Source organism: Apostichopus japonicus, chromosome 6 (genome assembly GCF_037975245.1).
Source record: "Apostichopus japonicus isolate 1M-3 chromosome 6, ASM3797524v1, whole genome shotgun sequence".
NCBI classification, from domain to species: domain Eukaryota; kingdom Metazoa; phylum Echinodermata; class Holothuroidea; order Aspidochirotida; family Stichopodidae; genus Apostichopus; species Apostichopus japonicus.
In genome coordinates, this window is record NC_092566.1 from 15662044 (window position 1) to 15678910 (window position 16867).

The following is a 16867-nucleotide window of genomic DNA, read 5'->3' on the forward strand; positions in this document are numbered from 1 at the left end:
TACAATGCATTCATTTGTTGTTGCATCAAATTTACCGTTACTTATAATGCAGACACAGTATACACACTGTACACAGGTGGCTGCAATTGTATTTAATATTTTATCTATTTAATGTTAGAACCCAATATGCCATTAAATATTCATAGCCTCATGTCAGTAAACTAATAACATCAACTGATATGAAACTGTATCTATATCTATCAGCTTTAGCATCGAGCATCTAAAAGTTAGATTATAATGACTTGTCGAAGGGTCGCATAGATCTTCAACTGGGTTTTGAATGGGAAGCATATTTTCTTTGTTTCTCTGCAGGTGAATAATTTAGTAACCATGCACAGATAATGAAATGTTATCCATTATTGATTGACTGCAAAGTGATGTCAACAAAAGGAAATGAGACATGTGCAGAATAGTACAAAATACTATAATATGAGTAGTTTTTAATTTTGACTCTTTTTTCCGATGTCTTTTCTTTGGTCGTCCGCCGAAGCGGTTGACTCATGTTGACAAACAGAAAACCACCTCTAGCACTGTAGAGGCTAATTATCCCTCTCGAGTACAAAAAATACACACACAATCAAATACACGTTAAATATCATTACATATAAGAAATTTTGCATCTAGTTTTAATAGATTTACTTCACTCTCTTACTTGTCTCCCACTCCACAATTGCACAATTGCACTAGTCGAATTATCAAAGATGAATTCCCAAAATGCATATATAAATCACAAGCGATAATTTTGCGGAAAAACATGTGTAGTAACTTCCCGGATACGGAAAGAGGAATAAGTGGGCGTAGCCCAGGGAGCGAGGGCGCAGTGCTAAAATGTTTCCAAATGTGTAGTTAGGTAGATAGGAAAGTGCAATGGGATTGGGAGACAGGTAAGTAGCGTCGCTTGTAAACCCCCAATCCAGTAAGTTTTGGGGATACCTTTGAAAAGTTGTTTGTCCCATCCCCCCTCCTCCTCCTCCCCCTCCCTTTCTCAATACTTTCTACATTTATTTCATGTGCAACTGAGTTCATTAAAACCAATATGCGTATTTTATTTTCCAATGACCCTCTTGCTGTCACATAGTGCATGTGATTTTATGTAAACTTGCTATAGTCCTTCTTTTTGTAGACAAAACTTGAAAAGTTGTTATGTATCTAGCTAAATTTAATATTCATCTTGTGACACAGAAAGCCCAAACAGAACCTGCAGTACTACAGGTAACACCTACGGTTCATTTCTGTTGGTGAGTTTTAAATTTTATTAATCTATGTCCCTTTACAAAGAAATTATGTTTAACTGAACTCTTGAAATACCTTACCCAGACGTTTTGAATGAAATTAAAATTATATTTAATCAAAGTTAAATAGTATGCACAGTCAAGAAGCTATACATACTGTACTATTGTCAGTGATTCATAGGGGGCCGCCATCAGGTACCATACTGTGTGATCAGTTGTACACTATAGATAACTATATAATACAAGTGAATAATGAGTTAGCTACTGTATTGCACACAGTACATGTAGTAGCAAACAACTATGCAAAACGAGCAAATTTGCTCAATGTGCAAAAATGTAGAATTTTGTTGTTTTTTGTTGTTTTTTTTAACTTACACGAACCATCTGGTAAAGTTTATATGAAAAGAAATTCAGGGCCTTCTTAAACTGCTATAAATATAGATATGCATGTGCACAGAATTTGAACAATAAATTATATCCGGTGTACCTTAGTGTCACACAGCAATATGATCCTAAGTTACATTACACTTACTGTAACAGTACTTAGTTTTAATTTCACTTTGAATTTAAGTTTGAATTGCTGGTAGCAGACCTCAAATCTTTGAAGAAGTTTCTAAGGATGTACCTAGATATATACTGTACTGTCTATATACAGAAAGAGAGAGAGAGAGATGCTACTGCAAGCATGGAGAAAATCAGCTTACTGTTTCCTTCTGCTAATATTGTACATCTACCTTAAGAGTAAGTTTCATTTCTTCTTTTTACGGCATTTCTAAAAGCAGATCTGTGTATAACGATTGACATATCAGCAGAAAGTTATCTCTGAGAGCTGCTGTTCTCGCATTATTTTAAGTAGGACAGCCGGGAGATCATACTGTCTTTAACCTGGAGATAATTTTATAATTACAGTACTTGGATGCAGGAACCTTAATTAATGGAGGGTTGATCTGTTATAAATTAACGAAGATGCCAGACTAAATTAAGTAGATTACTGTGTCAAGTAATTATAAGAGCTCTATAATTAAATGGCAAAGTTTTTAGTGCGATTCTTAAATGCTTTACGGAGCAATAGTTTGCAAAGATTAAGCTATCATGTTTGTACAATTGCAGTACAGTAGCTGCAATATGTGTATTAATCTACTTTACTGTAACTTAATTACATTCACAGAATTAATACATATCACATGAAGCTGATAAAACAATTCCTTCCTGTTTCCTCATGTACGAATTTCCTTCAAAACAAAAATTAATTTTCTGGCACGGTCACCTCTCTTCGCTGAAAGAGACTTCACCTGCTCTGATTTCCTTGTACATGGGCCTATATGGTAAGTACGGTACTTGGTACTAAGTAATGGATACATTCTGTAGTACTGTTCTGAACTGTGTATGAATATATACAGTGTTAATGCCATACTGTGTTAATGACAAACAGTAGCACCATTGCAGTCAAAAGAGCTCTGATTCTGAAGACCTTGATGCATGCAGAAGGTAAGTCAAGTAATTGGGATTAATGTGACAGGAACATAGAGCTGTATTTATCTAACTTATAAGGTAATTCTGAAGACCTTTAAGCATGTACAAGGTATGTCAAGTAATTGGGATTAATGTGACAGAAACAGAGAGCTGTATTTATCTACTTTATAAGGTACTTCTGAAGACCTTTAAGCATGTACAAGGTAAGTCAAGTAATTGGGATTAATGTGACAGGGACAGAGAGCTGTATTTAAGGTAATTGTGAAGACCTTTAAGCATGTACAAAGTAGTCAAGTAATTGGGATTAATGTGACAGGAACAGAGAACTGTATTTATCTAATTGATAAGGTAATTCTGAAGACCTTTAAGCATTCACAAGGTAAATCAAGTAATTGGGATTAATGTGACAGGGACAGAGAGCTGTATTTAACGTAATTGTGAAGACCTTTAAGCATGTACAAAGTAGTCAAGTAATTGGGATTAATGTGACAGGAACAGAGAACTGTATTTATCTAATTGATAAGGTAATTCTGAAGACCTTTAAGCATTCACAAGGTAAGTCAAGTAATTGGGATTAATGTGACAGGAACAGAGAACTGTATTTATCTAGGATATAAGGTAATTCTGAAGACCTTTATGCATGTACAAGGTAAGTCAAGTCATTGGGATTAATGTGACAGGAACAGTGAGCTGTATATATCTAACATATAAGGTAATTCTGAAGACCTTTAAGCATGCACTATAAGGTAAGTCAGCTGATTGGGTTTAATGTGACAGGAACAGCCAGAGCTATATTTATTCAAATCCAGCTTCCCCCATGGTTCAACTGGTCAATAATTTGTGTGCATGGGCCCGACAATTAAGATTTTAAAAGTTAAATCTATAGTGAGTCGTATCTTCCTCAGTTATGGTACAATAAAATCGAAGCTTCATCGATAATTTATGAATTGATTTAAAAATGCACAGAAATTTTTCGAATATTTGCAAGAAGTGAAGAACACGTGGAATATATCCAATACCTGTTGACATTTTGACAGTGAGAAATAGGAATTACAAAAAAAGGAATTAAAAAAAAAAAGGAATATGTCTGTTTTTTCACAATTATTCTTTCTTAAATTGTGTACCCCTCCAGGTTCTACCCAGCTGATAATATTGATGGCCAATTGTTTATTTTCTTATTTTTCTTATTTCATATTTTTTCCCCGTTTCATTGAAAGAAATGATAAGATATTATTCAGCAAGTACAGCTGTAGTCAAGGTTGTATGATGTTGAGGCTCTATATATCTGTAGGTTATTAATTATGCAGTACAGTAGTCGGACAGTTTGATGTAAATGGCGATTTGCGAGGCAAGATTGCCCATCAGCTGTCAAGGCAATGAATTTGCCACAATTGCCAAGAGAAATCTTTTTAACAAAAATTACATTAAGTTTGTTTGCCTTTTGGTTATATAATTATATGTCAAATTACACTGTCACCTTTGGGGTCTCAGTTTTCTATTAATGTGGAAGTACGATGTGGAAGTACGAAACTTTGATAATTTGAAGATGTGTTGAAAGTAGTACTGTAATATGTTGGAAGATGATAGACCACAATATATGTACTTTCACCAAGTACATGTACAGTAAGTAAACAATTCAACAATATATATCGTGATGCATTATGCATAGATCTATGCAAATGAGTTCAATCCAATAATAACCCACCAAATCTGCAGCGTATATATAGTAGCACTGATTTAACTTACAGTACTAGCTTTAATGAACACTGAGTAATCTGTAACTGTCAAAATGTCGACCTCATCGTGTAGCCCGCCACGTGGGAGATGTAATTTACGATGGGGTCCATACCGGTCACCAAGGTACTAATTTTGATGTCACAATATTTCTAAAACCCTAGTGGAGCTCCTTTTCGAATTTAGGCAATTGAAAGAAAACCATGCAGGGAAGAGAAATAAGCTCAGATGATATGTTATTTAACATTATGTCCTTCTTCAATGTGAATGTAAAAAAAATGCAATTACTCTTTGCATTGCTATTTGCAACTCATTTTTCTTTCTGTTACACCCAATTTTCACAAATATCTGATCAGCAGCGGCCATGGCTGGAACTAGCGTTATAAATGTTCTGTAGCAAATCTATTTATTTAGTGTATTAAATCAAACGGTTGAATTATTTTTTCATAAATATAACACTGAAAGGAGTGTTGAAACTTTCATTTGTTTCCTCCATTTTCCCCCTGTTTTTCCTTCCTTTTTTTCCCCTGTTTTTTTTTTGGGGGGGGGGGGTGGGTCAAATATTAAAATGGATTTATTCCCTGGCTGGTATGCTATACTACACTGTTACAGTACAATGGTAAATATAAATAATGCCTTCATTATCATATTAATTGTGAACTTAATCATAAATGGACTCGCTCAATCGCTGTAATACGTGGACACGTTTGATTAACCAGCGCTTATTGCCATATTTGGTCACGGTTTCATATTTTTTCTCAGGAGGTAAAGATTATTAATATATTTAGTAATAAACTCAGTTTTATTCTGGATCATCTAACACACATGTCCTGCTCATTCATACTGTGTGACTAATTGTGCAGAACAGATTACTCTAAGTACTGTATATAAACTGTACAGTTATAATACTGTACAAGTACAGTAGGCTACATGCAGTGACCTGCAAATTGCTGGATTATAAAAGACCATACTGTAGTAGTTAAATATTGTTAATTGTCATGATTAGCCCTGACCAGTATATTAAAAGCAGTCAGTAGTTTGATATTACCATCATAAGATGTTTCTGTTTCAGGGCAATTAATACTATATTACAGCTTTGTAATATTATCAACTCAGCGATTACTGTGCAAAAATCTATTTAGCTTTGATAGCCTTCTACAGTACTGTACTACATCCACTGTACGTTAGTATCGATACTTGACAAAGCACTGTACACAGTATGCAGGGTTGCAATTAGCTTTTCGGCGATCAAGCTGCTTATAATGTAAGTTTCCATGGAAAAGTCAATAATTCATATAAGCCAGAATACCTTTCGTAAAATTGCCGTAAAAATTGACATCTTGAGATCTATATCATTCATACAGTATATGTGGCATGCAATGAAGTCACGCCAAGATGCGTCAAACTTGGGTTCCTGGGATGAAATATCATCCATCTCTCTTATTGCTGATAATAGTAATAAATGTCATAGTTTCTCAAAGTATTTTGCGGAAATTTGTCACTTTTTAAGTCACATCAGAGGTTTAGCAAGTGACACTGAATACTTGCATGTACTGTACCGTAAACTGGGACATTTAAAGCGATATCTCAGTGTATGCGCATATACTGTATGATTTATAGGTATATCCTTCAAGGTCCATTTATGATAAATAATGAGAATGATGAATTCCCTACAGTTATGTTATGTCCAGTAGCTTCATGTTCATGAATACCACAAAAAAAAAGTAACTTGATGTTATTTTTCATACAGGAGGAAGTGACATTATTGTTTGTGAAATATTTAAATGCAAAGGAAATTTATGCATACATGTTTAACTGTGCATTATACTCTTGTATGTATGCATAACTGACATGTGATATAATAATTTAAGCTGTGCAAGTTTAAAGTCTTGAGTACATTCATATTTTCATATAAACAGTAATTTTCCTACACTTGTAGATATAAATTTCCTCTCAGTGCTCTAATTAGACAACAATTTTGCAATAATACTATACAATTTCTCCTGTAGACTTGATATAAAAGCAGTAAACTGCTTCATATCTTACGGACGTAAGTTTCCATCCAACGAACCTTTTTGTTTAATTCACAATATTTTTACTGTACCTGTACATAAAATATATATTCAAGTACCATACTGTAACTTCCAAATAATTTAACTTTAGTCTAGTTTGTTTAGTATATATACTGTACAGTATTGTATAAAATTCAATGCAAAAGAGCTGTTTATTATAAATAGTTGAAATATATACTTGAAACCCAAACTTACTACCTGTATATGTCTAAAGACTGGCAGTTAGATTTTCTTTTAAAGTCTGTAAGAACTCATTGTTGAGAGGGCATTGAAATGTCAAGTCTGTCATATATACAACACTTCAAGCAACTTCCTATCAATTTATAATATAATAAAAAAAAAAAATAATTGCAATTATTTTCTGCTGTGTTTTGGAACACAAGCATTTCCCAACCTATTTTCAATTTACTTTCTATCTCTGCATTTATTTAATTCCATTCAACCCAAAACTTGAGCTAACTTTGAAGAATCACCAAGGTTACAAAAAGGTCTGCTTCAGTTTAAATTGCATTACAAGATTTTTGCTCTTAAGAACGTCGGCTGAAGTTGGATCCGTATGTGCAAAAATTCATCATCATCATTGTTTTCATTTATCTTGTGTTTGACACGGTCCATATATATATTGTTTGTATTGATTGTATTATCTAATTCATATAGGCTGTATTACTTATATGTATGATCTAGGCAAACAGCATCTAGGCAAAACAGCAATTTATGTTAACAAACAAGGAAAAACACTGGAGGTCATGAGTTTTCCATTTCTTTTACATTTGACTTTGCCAGCAAGACCTTGCCATATCTTTTAAGCAGGCTAGATATCTTATGTACTGTACATCAGCGTTGTTTTCCGTTTTTCAACAAGTACTTTATCGTGTCTGGGCAGTGATGTAACTTACAGCATGCTAACAATGCGGATAGGAAGTTTATTGCAAAGCAGTCTCGTAACTTATTTTGAATTGATCCAGAATTCCAGACTGTCATTGGGGAGGGATGGCAGAAGGGGGGGGGGGGAGGGTTTTTGCCATATGTCTTTTAAGTTACACATGTTTTGAATTATAGCTGAGAGAATTTTTTTAGATTGTCCATAAATAAACATAGAAAGCTGACCGTGGATGAAATATTCAGCTGTATAGGGATACGATGTATGTAAATCCTGCACACTAATCTGTCTCTGGTAGTAAGTATCAGCTGCTTATTTGGCATGAAGTATGTATGTCGGATTTTGGACTGGAGCTGATGCCATGTTTGATACTACTGTATATATAGAAATATATACAGCGTTGTTACGAACGCAGGATTATGCGCCGGGACGCAATATTCTGGCCAGGGACGCAAAATCTTGCTTGCGTCCTTGGGGCGCAATCTTTTTTAAGCTGCCTCCATAGGACCAAAATACCCCAGTCAAATTGTGGTATTGTACCACAGTTTACCATGGAAAAGGGGAGTTTATTTGCTGTGGTTAGTGTGGCATAATTTTTTCCTAGGCTACACTTCATCTTCAGAGCTTACATAATGTGTTAAAGAAGATGAGCATTTTCTGCTCCTATATTTCAGGGCTATAGTAATATAATGACTATGAAATATTCGTTGTGCACACTATAGTTTGAAAAGGGCCTTTTCCACGAACTAAAGCAATGTACAGTACATCATGTACAGTACACGCAGAGCCAATACAAAGTCCTAACATCTGTATTACATAACGTTGAATTTTGCCGTAAGTTAATACGTTGATTTTTGACAAGATCAGTGCATTTCCAATCGGGAATTTGGTATCAATGAAAGAACATAGTCTTAATCTACGCAATTTTACGAAAAAGTGCATTTTTCTCCTGTAACAAAGTTAAGTTTAAGGCAAATATAACTTCACTATTTGGAGCCATGAAAAAACGGTGCCAAATTCAATGGAGATTTATCAGAAAAAAACACAAATACTTATTTTTACTGTTTTACAAACCAGTCATCCTAGTTTGAATAGCATTCTGATCAATTAACGTACTGGCCTAAACCTAACGAATCAACTTTTCACGTAGTAATTTGGACCTAAAGGCTACACTTCAAAGTTATTCTGAAAATTTCTGTTATTTATTCTTCCTTCAAACGATGATTGTGAAGGTTCCCATGTATAAAATCTTACCACATGTATTTCACCTCATTTGACATGATAATCATAACGATTTAATGCATTTTGAGCCAAAACCGCAATAAGTATATACAGCTTAAATCCATCTTCGCCCAGGACTGTATATTATTATAGCCTAGGGTACAGTACTGGCACAAACAGTGCAGTACGGTACTTGAGAGTTGATGCTGTAATGAAATGGATTCGCTTATTATTACCCCGATATTCCCTAATGTCATTTATAGTTATCTTTGGCTACGTTTTGTGTACCAAAGATGGATATGGTACTTATTGAAAATATATTAACAATTTTGTACTTTTCTCAGTAGTTTAATATCCCATATTTACATAGCCCATATGTTACATTCTTCTCGTCTGAAGTTCCAAACACGTGGTGACTTGTTGATAGTTAAAAACATTTCATTGTGAACTTTTGAACTTGAAGGGTTGCCCTATTCCAATATCATGGAATAGTGGGGAACCCCCAATTTCTGTGTGTGTACGGATTACGGGTTTTATCCACGTGTGAACATGTTAATCTTAATATCGTACTTGGAGCATGAATGAAGGATGGTTTGGGGTGCTTTTTTCCAAGGTTTGTGCTTTTCGTTTTGAAAGTGTATGTTAAAAACAAAGGCCCTAATATAGCGTGTTATTTTGGATGTTTTTTTTTATAATTGTATGTGTAAGAGTACTGTATGTACATGACCTATGGAATGTATGACATTGACAAGTGCGATGAAGGGACAGCAAATGCGGTAAAGTGACTTCAAGTGTGGTAAAGTGGTGACAAGTGCCATGGCAAGTGCGGTAAAGGGACATCAAGTGACTGCAAGTGTGGTAAAGGGATGTCAAGTATGGTAAAGTGACGCCAAGTGTGGTAAAAATGACATCAGGTGACAGCAATTGATGACAAGTGTGGTAAAGTGACTGTCCCTTAACCGCACTTGCTGTCCCTTTATAGCACTTGTCTTCGCTTTACAACTCTTGCCGCCACTTCACCGCACTTGCCGCCACTTCACCGCACTTGCCGCCACTTCACCGCACTTGCCGCCACTTCACCGCACTTGCCGCCACTTCACCGCACTTGCCGCCACTTCACCGCACTTGCCGCCACTTCACCGCACTTGCCGCCACTTCACCGCACTTGCCGCCACTTGCCGCCACTTCACCGCACTTGCCGCCACTTCACCGCACTTGCCGCCACTTCACCGCACTTGCCGCCACTTCACCGCACTTGCCGCCACTTCACCGCACTTGCCGCCACTTCACCGCACTTGCCGCCACTTCACCGCACTTGCCGCCACTTCACCGCACTTGCCGCCACTTCACCGCACTTGCCGCCACTTCACCGCACTTGCCCGCACTTGCCGCACTTGCCGCCACTTCACCGCACTTGCCGCCACTTCACCGCACTTGCCGCCACTTCACCGCACTTGCCGCCACTTCACCGCACTTGCCGCCACTTCACCGCACTTGCCGCCACTTCACCGCACTTGCCGCCACTTCACCGCACTTGACATCACTTGATGTCCCTTTACCGCACTTGTCAACACTTTACAACACTTTCGGTAGAGTGACGACAAGTGCAGTAAAGTGATGACAAGTGCGGTAAAGGGTCAGCAGAGGAAATATGATTCAAATGAAGGAAATGATTGAAACTGCAGACTGAGATATCTTCATAAAAAGTTGTGACAATTTCAATGATTTTACTGATGTGATATTTCAAGGAAATCTTTGTTTTGAAAGTGACACATGTGTACTGGTCATTTAAACGACGGCGACTACCTGCAGATAATCGGATTAAGACACTGGAGTACGATAAACAGAAAGTCAAAGTTAAAGTCAAATAAATACTGTAAGATCCAGAGAACAATTACAAATATTTGCGTTACATTCAAAGTGAATTTTTTCGGAAAATTACAGGAAATTCTCATGCTTTTTGGGATATTGTCAACATATAAGAGAGCCCAACAAAAATGGTATAATGAGTATTGATTCAGAGTTTGGGAAGGTATTAAATTTTGGACATATTAATCAATCATGCCACAGAGACATTTCACCGACAGACAGAAATGCAACCCAAATTTTTAGTTGGAAAATTAATGCAATTATCATATTTTTTTTCCTTCTTTTTCTCCAGAAGTTCACCAAAAAGATTGATATAAATTTCAGACTGTCACGTCTATTTGTGATCAAACTTTGGACCTGCAGATGAGCAGGTCCATGTTGCCTTAGTAACGCTGCCTTGGAAACTGGTGAGTGTATTTTTTTATGGTCAAATTTCATTTCTTTAAAGTTACTGTTTTCTTCTTCTCTCTTTTTCCTTTTTTTTAAATTTTTTTGTATTATTGTCATCTTTAATTTTTTTTTTCCTTCTTAGTCTTTTATCGACTGTTTACAAGTTTTTGTCTTGTTTATTGTGAAAAAGATTTATCAAACATCTTTGTGTAAAGTGCTTTCTTTGACTTATAATAAACTAATCTCTCATGCATCCGTTAATTGTCCAAAAAGTTTTGTAGAATGCTAAAAATCGGAACGCAGTAAAAAGTGATCTCCCAAGAAAGAGAAAGTCTGGACTTTGTCATTTGCTTAACAAAATTTATAACTCACCGAGATGCATTACGGATGCGACACAATGGATCCTTTATAATAAAATATATAATGGAATTACCTTTGGAGTTAATTTTAATTTAATTTAATTTAAATTTTGTCATGGAATGTTATTAATTGCAGTGATCAGTAATTAGTCACAGAAGCTTTCCTAGCTACAGCAACCTACTGTAGTTTCATAATTGTTAAAACTGATTCCATGCCATTTGCAAATCTAAGCATTGCATCTCATGAAAATTTAAGTGTGACAGAAATGAAGATAGTCGGTCCATTTACACTGTAATGCCGAGTAAAACTGTGTTGTGAATTATACATGAGTCTGCATATATAACTCTGTAATGCCTAGTAAAACTGTGCTGTTTAACTATACATGAATCTGTGAGTATCTACTGTATATTACTCTGTAATGCCTAGTAAGACTGCTGTGAATTAAACATTCAATTTTAGAGTATATACTGTATATCACTCTGTAATGCCTAGTAAACTGCTGTGAACTATGTATGAATCTGCGAGTATGTACTCTGTAATGCCAAGTAAAACTGTGTTGTGAATTATACATGAATCTGTGAGTATATTACTCTGTAATGCCAAGTAAAACTTTGTTGTGAATTATACATGAATCTGCGAGTATATTAATCTGTAATGCATAGTAAAATTGTACTGTGAATAATACATGAATCTGTGAGTATATTACACTGCAATGCCTAGTAAAACTACTGTATGCTGTGAACTATACATGAATCTGTGGGTATATATCACTCTGTAATGCTGAGTAAAACTGTGTTGTGAATTGTACATGAAAATGTGACTGAATCACTCTGTATTTGCCTAGTAAAACTGTTGTAAATTATACATGAATCTCTGAGTATATATCACTCTGTAATGCCTAGTAAAACTGTGCTGTGAATTAAACATGAATCTGTCAGTATATATTATTCTGTAATGCCTAGTAAAACTGTGTTGTGAATTGTATGAAAATGTGAGTATATCACTCTGTAATGCCTAGTAAAACTGTGCTGTGAATTATACATGAATCTGTGAGTATATTTTACTCCCACGCAAGTTATGGCAGAACGGTTCGTACTTTGAGATTATACATAGACCTCATTACTGAAAAAACAAAACTATAAAGTCAGGTATTTTTAATTTTACTGGTAGATTGTAGGATACTATATCTGCAATTGTCAATAAATGTTGAAATTCAATCCGATTCTGGCTTTTAAAGTGGGTTACCTGTACATATATGTCACAGCGGTCGCATATAAACACAAATTGTACGAAATTAAAATTGTCTAGTTTGTCATCTGTAAAATACTGTATGTACATTTTATCTGATACTAACATTGGAAACACCTAGGTGCATGATTGAGCCTTGGAACTGTTCTGTGGTGACATTTAGTTAAATGCCCTTATTGCTATTTGACTTTAATAGTCCCTCGATGCATATTAAAAAAAGTTCAAAACGCCTGGTTTGGAATTCACCAAGAGATATTCCACTTATCATTTAAGATTCACTTGGTTTGAACTCATTAAATGTTTACATATATACAGTAAGCTGTAAATGGTGAAACTATGCAGTTTACAGTACTTCATAATCTTCTCTTTTCCCGTCTCCTACCAATGCAAACTCAGATATATGACGTATCTCTAGAGGCTAAGGAATGTGGGTCACAATTTTAAGACAATCCCCACGCCCCAACGACCCTTCTAAGATCACTGCCTTCTTACTTCCATATCCACCAATCAGAAGCCCTATGAACATGCATGTTTATAGATTGGATTTTCATCCACTGGAATCTGGCATTAAAATAATCGGTTTAACATTCGTCGTGAAAGTTCTAAACCAGAAGAACGCCTTTTTTCATCCATTTTCATCCCAGACAAAGGTATAGAAGATAGGTAACTTAACACTTGTAAGCAGACCTTCTCGTTATCACCCAATTAATAAAAGAGAAATGGTTGTGTTACAATGATTTACAGCACGTTATATGAGGTCAGCAAAAAAAATTCTTAGAAAATGGTGAATTTCCAAGAATGGTCACTTGACATATTGGCCAATCACAGTCAAGAATGCAAATAATAGACATATATATCCTAGCGAGTTGGAAAATCCAGAACTGTGAAAACACTTCCAGCCTCCACCAGGATTCTAACCCTGGCCTCCTGCTTTATATGCGGACACCCTAACGACTAGGCTATGGAAGCTGATTGTATGTCCAGAGGTTCGAAACCAGTAAGGAAGGTCGTAATTCATATAGACCGAGAGAGAGAGCAAAAGGATTGTAGAATGTAATTTGAATATAGATACAACATGACATGCAGTAACTATATATTGTGTCTTCAATTATTGCAATTTAATGATTCCGGTTGCGTTGGTTTAGGTTTTTCTTTAATGTTACAGTCTACATTTTATAATCTCTGCCTACATGAGTAAAGCCTACAGTACCTCACAGATGGTGAGAAGAAGTAGTCACACTTCAGACGTAACCAGCTGCATTAAAGCATGTAATACCACTTATCAGTAAATAAGGGGTTAATCAACGGTCTAGCGTGCGCTTCTCACAGGATTAATGCACGATCGGGGGATAATGCAAGCGATGCACGAGGGCGGAGCCCGAGTGCATCCAGCAATAGCATTAACACCCGGAGTGCATTAATCATGTGAGTAACGCACGCTAGACCGTTGATTAACCCCATTCATTCATACACTACCATTTGTGTGGGGGAAAAATCATAAAACAAAACATTTTTGGTTACTGTACATATAACCAAAGATTTATTAAAGTGATGCCCCGTAATTTTACCGTGCGTTACTCACAGGATTAACCACGGTCAGCTGACCTGAATGGACCAATAGGATTTAGGAATCTTTACTAAGTATGAATGAACGTTAGTTTAATTCTGAAAGGAGTAAAAAAAAAAAATTCTTTCCAACTTCCAGCATTTATTGAGGAAAGTACATTGATATTGGTGGCGCTATATAGTTATTGTCAGGTGGAGAGTAGTGCATAAGTAACATGATACAAATATCCACATACATGGCAATAGTAATGAGTTATATTGATTCGTTGGTAGCATGTCATTAAGGTAGCTTCACGTGATTGGATCTAGATACATCTTATATTAAATTGTAACGTATTAAAACCAATCCAGCTGTAATATGGCATTGTACACAGTCATATTTCACACGTTCACACAGTCCCTTCATTATAATCTTGTTGGCTTGGGTGGAAAGGTGGTTGCATCTCGATAGCAAACTCGTAAGAAAATACAAATAGACATGTTCTTCAAAGAGGTGATTACGGTACAGTCACGTACAGAGCTGTGTTAACACCTTCTGACAGAAGGTTTGTCAATCTGCATATCATCTTGATTACCAAAGTTGTTACTTAATATCAGTGACTTAAAGCAGCATTTTGTATTTGGTCGCCGTTTTCTTGACATGACTTTTTTGACATGTCCATCGAGTTTTTTACATAAATCAATCACAAAACAGCAAACTAAGATATGAGCCAAGTTTTTCCCTGCCAACAACGTTACTTGGCGAGAAATTAAGGATATTTGCAGATAATGAGAAAAGTGTCCACGACAAATTCCAAATTTAAAATTAATCGCATACAGTTCCCCCAAACCCACTAGTTTGAATTCAACCAATCAGAGATGCAGGTTTAGTTATGAGCCGTTGCTAAAAATAGATTCAAGACCTTGCATTGGTACAACCAGGGAGTTGTTATGGAACTCCCTGGTACAACTGCCATATAGACTGTACACAAATCAAGCTTGGTGTTGTATTACGTATATATGGTCAATGACGTTCGTAGTGTTTAAATATTCATATTATGGGCAAGGTTTATTGGGATCCTAACAGAAAATATCTTAGAGAAAAACAAAGTTGAAAGTTGCAAATTTTTCAACTTTTATGCCATCATTTGAAGTAAGATTTAAATAGATAAGCTAGTTATGTATGTCGTTATGGCATAGTGGAGTCAGTGAGGTTGAGTAAAAACAATGAAAAGGACGCAAAATGCTGCTTTAAAGCAGCATGCTACTGTAGTCATCACACAAGCTTGACTGTTTTTTCATTTACTGAAAAGCAAACAATAAGTTAGGCAAATGTGTAAGACAACCAAGAAGAATTAAACCTAATTCAAGGAGAAGATATTTATTTCTGGAGTATATTTCTTAAATACCAGAGGTGTTATTTGTTTGGTGCTTTCTTTTTTAAGGGTTTTATGGCTGGTTATGTTTCCACAAGAAAGATGTGTGGTTCATTAAATTATACATAACAACAGAGGCTGCCAAAAGTGTGTTGACAATGTGAGGGCGACATTCTAGAATGCTACTCTGTTGTAGGCCAATACTACTGTGCAAGCAATGTCTCAATGTCAGTAGATCTACAATGTAAGAATGACTGGGAAATTGTAGACAAAGTGTGAAATTCTCTCAAAACTACATGGATAGTGAAACAAGGAAAACAAATTGGGCTTATTTTTCTTTGATTTCAATTCAATTTGCTAAATTACTTGCATTTCGATCTGTGTACACTTTGTTCACTATAGTGCATATTCAACCCAGCTTATAGATGTTGCTGTAAGCAACTGAGTCTTAGGTAGCAACTTTTCCAACAAGTTTTCTTCACTCCCATTGTCATTCCTTTCTTTCCTCCCCCCCCCCACCCACCCCATCCCCTCCCCCATCTCAGCCATCCTCAAGAACAAAAACAAAGTTTATAGAAGTAATTGACAAGAAACGATTAGTTCCAGTGTTAAATAATATTTATAGAGCTCGATCATTTTGCCCTCCAAGCATGCTCTCAACCCCCCCCCCCCCATCCCCTACCTCCCTCAATTTCACATTTATTTTGGTAAGCAGTTTTTAAGGCTCCAAGTGTCAACTGCATCTTCTATAAATACCTTGGTTCCTTAATTTTTGTAGAAACTGCTATCTAGTGATAACTTTATAATACTTCTTTGCATTTATCAATGTAGCAAACTTTTTCATTTTGTGTAGTAGTTTTGCAATGCGATACCATATATATTTATGTTCCGTGTCCTTACTCGGTCCTCTACGTGTCTAATTCTTACCCTACTCGTTGCGATCACATCGTGGATGGAGCTGCAGTTCAAAGGAACCCGTATCTGTTGGAATGCTGTACAAACTAGAAAAACACAAACATGTTTTTTTTTCTCGTCACGAAGTGCGCATGTAATTTCTTCTGCGTCACATCCCGCCCATCAAATTGTGTTTTGACAAGTATTGGGTCTGACTTTCTCTGTCAGCCCGGTACTACCTGCGTGCATCAATCAGCCGTGTTTATCTTTCCAAGGTCATTACCATGGCTGTCTGTATCCTTTGAGGAAGAGCTGTACAGTGATCCCTCTACACAGTAAGGATGTACGTCGTAGTCGATAGATACGTTCACCATTGTAGTAGATGTTTGACGTGACATGAGAAGAGGTGGCAGGGGTTTAATTTATACAGGATGTTTTCCTCTTTTAAGGATTAATAGTGACGTTAGCATGCACAGCGGTTATTAATTGTTCTCACACACGAGCTAATTAAGCATGCGTAGTACAGTGTATAACCCTGATAAGGGATTGAGACTAACTTAAAAGGCATGCACA

The 16867-nt window shown here is 36.1% G+C and overlaps 1 protein-coding gene across 3 annotated transcripts in view; it reads left to right on the forward strand.

The window, feature by feature from the left end:
* The window catches only part of LOC139969089 (maternal embryonic leucine zipper kinase-like), a 174330-nt gene that overhangs the window by 66844 nt on the left and 90619 nt on the right, over positions 1-16867 (forward strand). For all 3 annotated transcript variants that reach the window (XM_071973864.1, XM_071973863.1, XM_071973865.1), the window contains exon 5: positions 10774-10888. The gene's annotated coding sequence lies outside the window, so the exon portion shown is untranslated. The remainder of the gene's footprint in view (positions 1-10773; positions 10889-16867) is intronic.